The sequence below is a fragment of the Dromiciops gliroides genome, chromosome 6 (assembly GCF_019393635.1).
Source record: "Dromiciops gliroides isolate mDroGli1 chromosome 6, mDroGli1.pri, whole genome shotgun sequence".
NCBI classification, from domain to species: domain Eukaryota; kingdom Metazoa; phylum Chordata; class Mammalia; order Microbiotheria; family Microbiotheriidae; genus Dromiciops; species Dromiciops gliroides.
Window position 1 is genome coordinate 271934216 of NC_057866.1, and position 12095 is coordinate 271946310.

General features: G+C 37.5%; 1 pseudogene; it reads left to right on the forward strand.

The window, feature by feature from the left end:
• The first annotated feature begins 9358 nt into the window (after positions 1-9358).
• Positions 9359-9817, forward strand: LOC122730366 (annotated as a pseudogene).
• Positions 9818-12095: the final 2278 nt, after the last annotated feature.

Sequence of the window (12095 nt, forward strand, 5' to 3'; positions counted from 1 at the left end):
TGGAATGTATTTGCCTCAATATACTACTGCTCAGCAGATTATGCTTATCTCTGACACCTGGTGGTCATATAAGCAAATCAAAAAGCATATGCAAAACAAATATAAAGAGAGGGGTTGTGGGATGGCACTAGCAATCCTGAATATTAGGAAAGCAAGCTAGTGTACAGGGTGAAGGTGAGGAAGCAGCACAAAGGCATGGTATCAGGAGATGGAATGTCATGGTCAGGCTAGAGCTAGAGCCCATTTTCTGGAATGGAGGGTACATGGAAATGGATGATTTGTCACCAGCCTAAAAAGATGGGAAGCAGAATATGAAGAGATTGAAATTTCAAATAAAGTCATTTCTATTTTTTCCTAGAGGTAATATGGAATTGCTAAATGTTCTAGAAAAAGTGAGTCACATGGTTATATCTACACTTGTCATGCATTACTTTATATGTTATCTATGTTAGTGTCTTAGTCCTGCACCAGATTATAAGTAGGGCAACTAGGTGGTGCAATGGTTAGAGTGCTAGGCCTAGAGTCAGGAAAACCTCTGTTCAAATCTGGCATCAGACACTTACTAGCTCTGTGATCCTGGGCAAGTCATTTAACCTTGTTTGCCTCAGTTTCTTCAACTGTCAAATGAGTTGGAGAAGGAAATGGCAGACCTCTCCACTATCTTTTCCAAGAAAACCTCACATGGGATCACAAAGTGTTGGACAAGCCCGAAATGACTGAACAACAGTGTATAAGCTCCTTCAGGGGAAATACTATATTTGATCTAAACTTTGTTTTTTCCCTGGTACTTAGCATTATGCCTCAACCTGGTAGACTCTGAATAAATGTTCTAATGAAACAGTTGCCTTGCCAACCAGTTTCTTTGATACCATCCTCCTCCTTCTCTTGTGGGTAAAACTTTCACTAAAGAAAATGTAACCAGCAGATGGTGTTATCTGATAGGGTTTGGACATTTAAGGTAGAAAGTGAACCAAAGAGAAAAATGTTTACTCTTCCTGTAGCCACTGACTTTGGAATTGGGGGCACGCCTGTTCCTCCTAGAAAGGGCTCTTTATGAGGGAAGAAAACAAATACTCATTAAGCACCTACTATGTGCCAGATGCTGTGCTAAGTCCTCTACAAATACTATCTGATTTGATCTCACAAAAGCCCAGGGATGTAGGTACTATTTTAGCCCTAGCCCCCCCCCACACACACACACTTTACAGATGAGGAGACTGAGGTGAACAGATGGCAGCTAAGTGACTTCCCCAAAGTTACATTGCTAGTAAGTATCTGAGGGTGAACATGAACTCAGTTCTTCCTGACCTCGGGTCCATTTCTCTGTCCACCATTCCACCTCTTTATAGTGACAGCATTTACATGTCTCCTCATTGTGTGTATATGAGTCATAAAAAACAAATAATATTAAGGCACAGATTTGATTCAATATCTTCCTTTTCAGCCCAGATCATAGGTAATGAACTCTGAAAAATTGCTTTCCCTCTTTGGGTCTCAGTTTCCTCATCTCTAAAATAGGAGGGTTGAACTTGATGGTTCTAAGATCTTTTCTAGCTCTACATCTATGATCCCAGATTCAGCAAACAATGATTAAGCTCTTACTATATGCCAGGCACCATGCCAGGCACTTGAGAAGGTAGCCTTTGCCTTCATGGAGCTCACCTTTGAAACAACACATACGCAAATAAGGTAAATATAACAGCTGACCAATGGGAGTTCAAGGAACATAGTGTGCTCATTCTCTCTCACTGTGTGCCTAGCTCTGGGATGATGTCATGCACTGGATTCAGTCCTCATAGAGCCTTGTCTTTAGAGAGAGAGTGGTGAGTCTCTTTCTCCTGCTTTCTGGGTTTTAATGCTTTTGTTCTGAAGCCCTACAGAAAATCTCTTAAGAAAGATCAGATGGGACCCAAATCTAGGGTCACTCCAAAAGGGAGTGGAAGGTATAATATGTAGCAATATAAGTAGAAAGGTATGCTATGAAAATCAAGTACAGGGCAACTATTTATTTACTTTACACAAAAGGATATAATGAAAGTGGAAAGATGTACATGTTCATGAATAAAGATTTAAAATATAAAATAGCACAATGTCTGGTATATAGTAGGTGCTTAATGAGTATTTATTAATTATTGACCCATATAACATAAATCCTATCATACTCTTCCCAGGAAGCTGATAATTAAAATATTAGAATTTGGGACAATTTGTGAAACTATGAATTAAGTATTTTACCTTCATCTTTATTAATTTCTTCTGGCATACCAGCCTATGACTTGGGATTATCCTTCTGCTGGTGTTCAGCTTCTGTGAGAAGTCTGGGGCTGCAGAAGACTCCTCTGGCTATGAAGCTAGCACTGACTGAAGGGACCCATGAGTTCCCAAACTGATGACCTCATGAAGTCACCTCCAAGGCCAGAAACATACATCTCAGGAATCCTACTTAGTTTCTGTTCTCATGGGAAGGTAGCCAGGGGCTCCAGGTCTTGTCTCAAGCTGACTTAGTAGCATATGCTTTTAGCCACTATATTCCAAGAGTCATGTTGCTACCTGGGTGGAGGAGGAAAAAAATCTCCTTCATTTCGCTGACATCCCCTTGACCTTCCATGATGGGAAATCCCAGAGGGATTAGTTTGGACATAATGAGAGTACATGAAGGGGAAATAAGTCCAAAAAGATGCTCTTGTTTCCTGTTCTTTATTTTTGAAGAAGAGTACCAATGTCTTTACTTGTGTGTGAATTGGATTTAAGTGAGGCAGAGTGGCAAGACAAAAGGCAGTGCATGATCTTGGTGTCTGATGTCTGACCAGGTCTCAACCCTGCATAATGCCTGCTTCAGCTGCCTTCAGAAAACCAATCGTTCTCAACCACAGATTCCATCAGGGCAACTCTTCACCTCTTTGGGTAGACCTCCCCTTAATGTACCAATACATTTGGGGTCTGTTGGTTACCATCAGACTAGTTTAGCTCATCTGCCAAGATGGTTTTTTTTACCAGGGTATGACTGCTATACATACTACAGCTTCTTTGAGTCACATGTAAGAGTTGGGTGGCCAGTTGAACACCAAAAGTTGATGAGCAGCCCTGTAAAGGGCTGGCCCTCTACTGGCATGGGCTTTGAGAACTTGGTATTATTTCTCATTTTAACAATAAGAAAAAGTAAGACTCAGAGCAGTGTTACCTTGTCCAATGTTACATGGGTGGTATTTGGTCTGCATCTGAACCAGGATTTAAAATTGGCCCTTAGATCTTCAGATCTAGATCTCTTGCTTTTAAAATGTATATATTTTTATTCTGACAATGAAAACTAAATAAACTGAGCACATTCATATAAAAATAGAATAGGTCGATAAGGAATTTCCATGAGAAACTGAATCTCCATTATGGTCATCTTTCCTTTTGAAGTATATAACAAATTCGACAGGCACTTTCAAAGCTATCTTACTCATCTATAATTTCTTCTAAACTTTCTTCTTCTCACTTCCGTGCATTAAAAAAGTGAACTCTTTCCTTTCTTATCTTCTTTTTTTGATAATATAGACAATGATGTTACTACCAGCCCCCATGTCCAAGGAAAAATAAAACCCTTGAAACAAATGTATAAATAAAGCAAATTGACACATTAGTTATCACTTCTCTGTCAAGGGCAGGGTAGCAAGCTTCATCATAGGTCTTTGGAGACAAGATTGATCATTGTATTGATCATATTTCTTAACTTTTCTCAATATTTTTCTTCTTCATGATATAATTATATAAATGGTTCTTGTGGATTAGTTCTCTTAATTCTGTATTTTTTGATAGTAGCAGTGGCGAACACTAGTGTATTTGATGGCCAGAGAAGATTTTTTTTCACATATATCTCCTCTGTGGAACAAAAATATTTTCAGCTATAATCATGAAATGAAACATATAACAGCTACAAAAGAAATGCAGAAAGCAAAATTTTTGTTTTGATGAACTTTGCATATATGACAATGCTAAAAACATTAAAACTCAAACAAATTTTATCATCCAAAAATTTAAAAGTAATGGCTACTAGGAACTGTCCATTATCAGGCCCTGGAAATTCTTGGGGATGGATCTTAGGCTAGTGACTCCTCCTAGGGAGCTTCCTCTGTCTCCCACACCCATCCTGAGTTCTAGGGAAAACCTTTGGCTGTTCCCTGCTTCCAGAAGCCTGCTGTAGTCCTGGGGCAGAGGAACGTTGTGTCTCAATTTCTTTTTCCTTGCCTAGATGCCCAGAAGTTGCACACATCTCCATCTTAGTAATTAAACTCTGTTGCTTTCACTAGAGATCTGCTGGGAAAATGATTGCTCTCCTAAGAGATGTCTTCCACAATGCACACCCTACAAATTACCTATACCTGAACCAATCACCACTCCTCCTTTGGTACACCGCTGAATGCAAGCCTTCCCAGTTTTCTCTGAAATTGTTCTTTTCATCATTTCTTATAACGCACCAATGTTTATTATATTCATACAACCTTACTGCCCAGTTGATGAGCACCCTAGTTCTTTGCTACAAGAAAATAGAGATGATATAAATATCATATACATACATATATATGTGTGTGTGTGTTTTCTGTCTTAATTTGATCTATTTGATATATATACAGGCATAGTGTTAGTTTTCTGGGTCAAAATACACAGAGCATATAGTTTAGTGAATTATTTGAATATAGTTCCAAGTTACTTTGCAAAAAAAATGTGCATCAGTTCATAGCTCCACCAACAATACACATGTGCTCCTTTCCCCTCATACTCCTCCAACAATTATTCTTTTGTGTTTTGGTCATCTTGACCATATAATGAGCAAGAGGTGGAACTTTAGCATTACTTTACTTTGTGCTTTTCTTGTTATTAGGGATTTGGAGCATTTTTGTTCCTGTGGATATTGACAACATGGTTTTTTTTTGGAGAGCTTCCTGTTCATAATCCTTCAACCATTTATTAATTGGGAAATGGCTCTTGTTCATATATATTTGAATCAGTTCCTGGGACAGCTAGGTGGCACCATGGATAGAGTGTTGGGCCTGGAGTCAGGAAGATTTCTCTTCCTGAATTCAAATCTGCCTTCAGACCTCTACCAGCTGTATGACCCTGGGCAAATCACTTATCCTTGTTTTCCTTAGTTTCCTCATCTATAAAATGAGTTGGAGAAGGAAATGACAAACCACTCCAGTATCTTTGCCAAAAAAACCAAACAAACCCCAAATGGGGTCATAAAGAATCAGATAGCTTAAATGATGGAAAACAACATCAGATAAACATGATACAAAAATTTCAACCGTTTCCCTTCTATTTTAAACTTCATTTGTTATTTTTTCATGCATTTTAAAAAATTCTTATAATTGAAATTGTCCTTTTTATTTTTTGTGATCCTCTCAGTTCCTTTTTTGGTCATGAATTCTTCCAGCAACATTTTTCCTTCCCTCCTTTAATTTGCTTATGAGATGATCTTTCATATTTAGGTCATTTAATCATTTGGAAATTAGCTTGGTTATAATGTGAAATCTTGCTCTATACTGTTGTACACCACTACTTTCCAGCAATAGTTTTTGGTATATAATGGGCATGTAGAGGTCTTTGAGTCTATTGAATGTTTTATTAATGTATTAAAATTCATTAGCACCTGTACATTGTATATCTAATCTAGTCCACTGATCAACTTTCTATTTTTTGTTTACTGATGCCAAATAATTGAGATGTTTTTACATTCTACTATACTTTAAAATTTGGAACTGCTACACCCCTATTCCCCACCCCCCTACACACACACCTTTTCATGATTTCCTTGGAGGTCATTGACCTTTTGTTGCTCAGGTGAATTTTCTTCTTTTCAGCCCTTGCTCTAAAAAGTAATTCTTTGTTAGTTTGTATGTTTAACATCTCTGAATAAGTAAATTAACTCAGGTATTGTCATTTTTTTATATTGGCACAACCTAAACAGGAGCAAATGATATTTCTACATTATTTAGTTATGTCTTTTTTTCTATAAAGAGTTTTTTTTTAGGTTACATATATAGTTCTTGTGCATATTTTATAGGTAGACTCCCAAATATTTTATACATTTTATGATTATTTCAATTGGGCAATATTTCCATTTCTTTCCTTTCAGTATAATTGATAGTATGCTGAAAGTGGATGATTTGGGGGAAGGGTTATTTTATAGTCCATTTAGCTGGAGTTACAAGTTGTTTCAATCTATTTTGGTTGAATTTAGGGCTACTATTTTCTAAATAAGGCAACATAGCTGAAAAACCATGATGATTTTGTTTTTTCATTTCCTTGTCTTATTCATTCAAATGATTTTTCTACTTTTATTGCTATGGTTAGCCTTCCTAGCATTTTTACAAATAATAATGGTGATAATTCAATTCTTTCTTTACCCCTGTTCTTATTAGAAAGAACTCTTGCATTTTTCCACTGGCCTAGTTTTAGATAGTTATTATTTACCATATTAAGGAAATATCCATAAATTCCTATGTTTTTTATTGCTTTTAACAGAAATGGGTATTGTATTTTGTCAAAAACATTTCTATCACCTATTGATATAATCAAATTATTTTTACTATTACTGTTAATAATATAACTTAATATACAGTATAAAGAATTTTTAAAAATCGAACCCACTGGGTCATAGTCTGTACTCTTTTAAAAAATAAATTGTTTTAGTCTTTGCATTAATACACTATTCAATATGTTACATGAATATTCATTAGGGATATTGTTCTGTGGTTTTATTTTTATGCTTTGTCTCTTTCTGGTTTAGTTATCATAACCTTATTTGTTTCACAGAAAGAGTTTATTAGGTTTTCCTCTTTTTCTACTTTTGAAAACAGTTTATATGATATTGAATCTAGTTGTTAATTGGTGTTGGATGAAATTCACTTATAAAGCCATCTGGTTCTGGGGCTTTTATTCTTTGGGAATGAGTGCCTTCATGACATTCAATTTCTTTCTTTCCCCCCCTCAAACTGGGTTATTTAAAATGTCTATTTCTTGTGTTAATTTGCACATTTTGCTTTTATAAATATTAATTCATTTCATCAAAGCTACCAATTTTGGTGATATATAATCCAGCAAAAATAATTTCTGATCTTTTTCTTTATTTCTTCTTTATTAGTCATGATTTTTCTTATTTCATTCTTGATAAGGGTAATTTGCTTTTCCATGCTCTTTTAAACCATCCTATTAATTAGTTCTTTAGCTAGTTTTTTTTTAAGCAGTTCATGGTTTATTTGGTTATTCACTGGTGTTTTTTCTTTCAATTTTCTTAATCTATTTTCCAATTTTAAATATTTTGCAGGGTATTTAATTGGAGTAATTTTTATTTGTTACTTTCCTAGCTTTTTTCCCCTTTGGTTCATGCCCAGTTTATTGACCCCTTCTCTCTCTTTTGTTGATATAGTATTTAGTAATAAAAATTTCCTTCTAAAAACTGTTTTGGCTGCATCTTAGAGGTTTTGGTATATTGTTTCATTGTTGTCATTTACTTTGATGAAGTTATCTATTGTTTCTTTCCTCTGTTCTTTAACCCATGGATTCTTTAGGAATAAATTATTTATTCTCTAACTAATTTTTAATCTTTTCTTAAAAGGCCCTTTGTGGACTATAATTTTAATTGCATTGCATTCACTAAAGATGTTTTTCTACATTTGTTTGTGAAGTTTTTATATCCTAATATATGGTCATTTTTATAAAATGCCATGCAGCACAGGTATACACACACATACAAACACGTACACCTTTTAGCTTCCATTCTTGTTTGTATTATTAGACTTCTCTAGTCTAAAAAGCACTTTCAAATCTTAAAAGATGTGCTGTGTTTCTCCTCCACATTGATTAACTTTTTCTTTATTTAGATACTATGACATTTGGTTCATATATTTTAAGTAGTGGTATGAATACATTATTTATGGTTTCTATAAACTTAGTTTCCCTTTTTATCTCTTTTAATTATTAGTAATTTTAAAGGTATCTTGTTTAAGATCAATTGTTAGCCCTCTTTTTGTGCAGACCTAAAGCATAATAAATTTGACTGTAGCACCTCATTTTAACTCTATGGGAATCTTTAGGTTTCAAGTATATTCTGGCAAAATAATATTTTGCTGGATTCTGCCTTCTAATCCACCCTGATATCCTTTACTGTTTTATGGGTAATTTAATCTCATTCACATTCATGGTAATTGTTGTTAATTATATATTTGCTGCAGCTTATCCCCTTAAACTTTTTCCTCTCCTTGCCCTGCCCCACTCATATACCTCCTTTAAAGGACTTTATTATTTATTCTTCCCCTGCCTCCACTTCTGATTTTCTTGGACATTCTTTCCTTTACCCAGAGCCCAGTCAGATGTTTTTGCCCTATCTTTTATTTCTTTTAATCCTCTCCTCACTATCTACCTCATAGGAATGGAATTTTTTTTGCTTATGACTCATCTCTCCCTTATTCTGTCCTCACTTTATACACACACACACACACACACACACACACACACACACACACACACACACACACACGTATTGGTTTATTTATTTTTATGTAGGGCAATGACTTGCCCAGGGTCACACAGGTAGTAAGTGTCAAGTATCTGAGGACAGATTTGAACTCAGGTCCTCCTGAATTCAAGGCCAGTGCTTTATCCACTTTGCCACCTAGCTGCCCCCTGCCCTTGCTTTTAAACCACCCTTTCCTTTCTGCATTCTTGCCCCCCTCCCTGTTGACTTCAATGCTGTGACTTTAACACATTAAATAGGGTGTGTGGGGAGGGTGATCAGTCAGTCAGCAAACATTAATTAAGTACTTGTCCCATTGTGGTAATTCTAAGGACACACACACACAGGGTCCTTGCCCTTAAGACATTTACATTCTGGGGCAGCTAGGTGGCACAGTGAATAAAGCACTGGCCTTGGATTCAGGAGGACCTGAGTTTAAATGTGACCTCAGACACTTGACACTTACTAGCTGTGTGACCCTGGGCATGTCACTTAACCCTCATTGTCCCACAAAAAAAGTTTACATTCTAATTAAGGAGACAATATACAAAAAAACTATGTTCATACAAAATATAGTCATTTAAAAATGGGAAGGACTCACAGACAGATGGCACTAGCAGTGTGTGTGTGTGTGTGTGTGTGTGTGTGTGTGTGTGTGCGCGCGCGCGCATGCGTACTTAGAGACATGATAGTAGGGAAGTCTTGCAAGGGGTGGAATTTTAATTGAGACTTGAAAAAAGCAAAGGAAACTGCAGAAGCCAGGAGTTAGAGATGAAAAGGGGAAATGCCAGGCATGGCAGACAGCCCAAACAAAATGCATTGAGCTCTTCCTGAGAAGACTTTCACGCTGCCATTGCAGCCATGTCTCTTGAAATCCCTGAGAAGTTCCAGCACATTTTGAGAGTGCTCAACACCAGCATTGATGGATGGTGGAAAATAGCTTTTGCCATCACAGCCATCAAGGGTGTAGGTTGAAGATATGCTCGTGTAGTACTGAGAAAAGCAGACATTGACCTCACCAGGAGGGCTGGTGAGCTCACTGAAGATGAGGTGGAGCATGTGATCACCATCATGCAGAATCCTCAACAATATAAGATTCCAGACTGGTTCCCTAAGAGGCAGAAGGATGGTAAGGATGGAAAATATAGCCAGGTTCTGGCCAACCATCTGGACAATAAGCTTCGTGAGGATCTGGAGAGACTGAAGAAGATTCAGGAACATTGTGGGCTTTGGTACTTCTGGGGTTTCCGAGTCCGGGGGCAGCACACCAAGACTACAGGCCACAGGGGTCGTACTGTGGGTGGGTCCAAGAAGAAGTAAACATCTTCACTGGCCACCTTGTCTATTAATAAATAGTTTCTATAAAAAAAAAAAGCACTGTCAGGAGATGCACTTTCTTGTGCAAGGAACAGTCAGAATGGCAATGTCATCATGTCATAAAATATATGAAAGGTAGTAGAATATTAGAAGATTAGAAAGTTAGGAGGGGGGTCAAATTTTTTAAAGGTTTTAAAAGCTTAATGATTTAATATTTGATCCTGGAAGTAATAGGGAGTCATTGGAGCTTAATGAGTAAGGGTCTGGTATGGTTAGACTTATGTTTCAGAAAGATAATGTTGACAACTGAATGACGGATATATTTGAATGAGGAGAGACTTGAGGCAAGGAGACAAAACAGAAAGCTATAGGAATTGTTCAGGCCTGAGGTGATGAGTTTGGGTACTGTCGTGATAGCAATTTCAGATTTTTAAAAAAGAGGAAGAGTATGGGGCAGCTAAGTGGTGCAGTGGATAGAGCACCAGTCCTGGAGTCAGGAGGACCTGAGTTCAAATCCAGCCTCAGACACTTGACAATTTACTAGCTATGCTACCCTATGCAAGTCACTTAACCCCAATTGCCTCACCAAAAAAAAAAAAAAGGAAGAGTCTATGAGAGATGTTTTGTAGGTAGAATTGACAGGATTGAATGTTGGGATGAGAAAGAGGGAGGACTTGAAGATGCTATCTAAGGTTCGAACCTGGATGACCACTGAGGATGGTGATATCATTGATAGCGATGGGAGAAAACAAAGTAACTAGTTCATTTTTTAAAATGTTGAGTTTAAGATGTCTAATAGGTAGTTGGAGATGCAAGACTGGAGATTAAGTTTTGTTGTTGTCTGTTCTGACTATCCATGATCATATAGATCATAGCATATTAATACAGTCTATGGAGTGTTTTGCCATTCCCTTCTCCAGTGCATTAGTCAAACAGAGGTTAATTGATTTGCCCAGGGTTGCATAGCTAGTGAGAGTCTGAGACTGGATTTGAACTCAGATCTTGGTGACTCCAGGCCCAATACTTTATTCAGCTAGCCACCTAGCCTCTTCCAAGAGAGATGTTAAAATTAGATAAATAGATTTGACAGTCATTTGCAGAGAGATGATAATTGAATCTATAGAAGTTGATAAAATCACTAAAGATAGTATACAGGAAGAAGAGAGATGGCCAAGGACAGAGCATTGGGGGACACCTGTAGCTAGTGGGAGAGATCTGGATGAAGATGGAATAAAGAAAAATGAGAAGCACTGGGTGTACAGGTAGGAGAACAAGGAGAAAGCAGAGTCAAGAAAACCCAGAAAAGAGAGAGTATCAAAGAGAAGAAGGTAATGAATAGTGTCAAAGGCTGAAGATAAGGATAAAGGAGAATTCATAAGATGGCCTTAGATTGGGAAATGAAAAAGTCATTGCTGACTTTGGAGAAAATAGTTTAAGGTAATGATGAGGTCAGAAGCCAGATGGTAGAGTTTAGAAGAGAGTAAGAGGAGAAGTGGATGCATCTATTGTCAAATGATTTCTCAAGGCATTTAGCTACGAAAGGAAGGAGAAATATAGGATGGTAAGTAGAAGGAATAAGGTGCTTAGCACAGTACCTGGTACATAATAGATACTTAATAAATGTTTATTGATTGATATTAGCATAAATCAACATTTCTTTTTTAAGGATGAAGGAGACAGGGGCAGCTGGTTGGCACAGTGTATAAAGCACTTGCCCTGGAGTCAGGAGTACCTGAGTTCAAATCCGGCTTCAGATACTTAACACTTACTGGCTGTGTGACCCTGGGCAAGTCACTTAACCCCAATTGCCTCACTGAAAAAAAAAAGGATGAAGGAGACATGGATATGTTTGTAGTCAGCAAGTTTATGGCCATTAGATGGGAAGAGATCAAAGATTAGAAAGAGTGGGGATAATAGAGGGGGAAATGTTCTAGAGAAGACAAGATTACATGTGATGTTATGCATAGAGAGAGGTTTGCCTTGAACAAGAGAAGGGGCATTTACTCATGTAAAAGGCAGTAGAGCAAGACGTCCTAGTAGATGAGGAGGAGGGGAGGAGAGAGAGATCTAGATGAACTGCCTTGGTTTTTTCACTGTAATATGAGACTCCCAAGGCCTGCTCCTGTGTCTGCACTGGGGTTGGGTCTGCACTGCTGTGGCCTGCACTGGGCTGCTCTCCCCTCTCACTCGGATAGAACAGACCTTTCCTGCTGACCTTCTAAGTTGTCTTTGGCTGGAAAAGGATTTCACCTTGTCCTTTTGTGGGTTCTGCAGCTCTAGG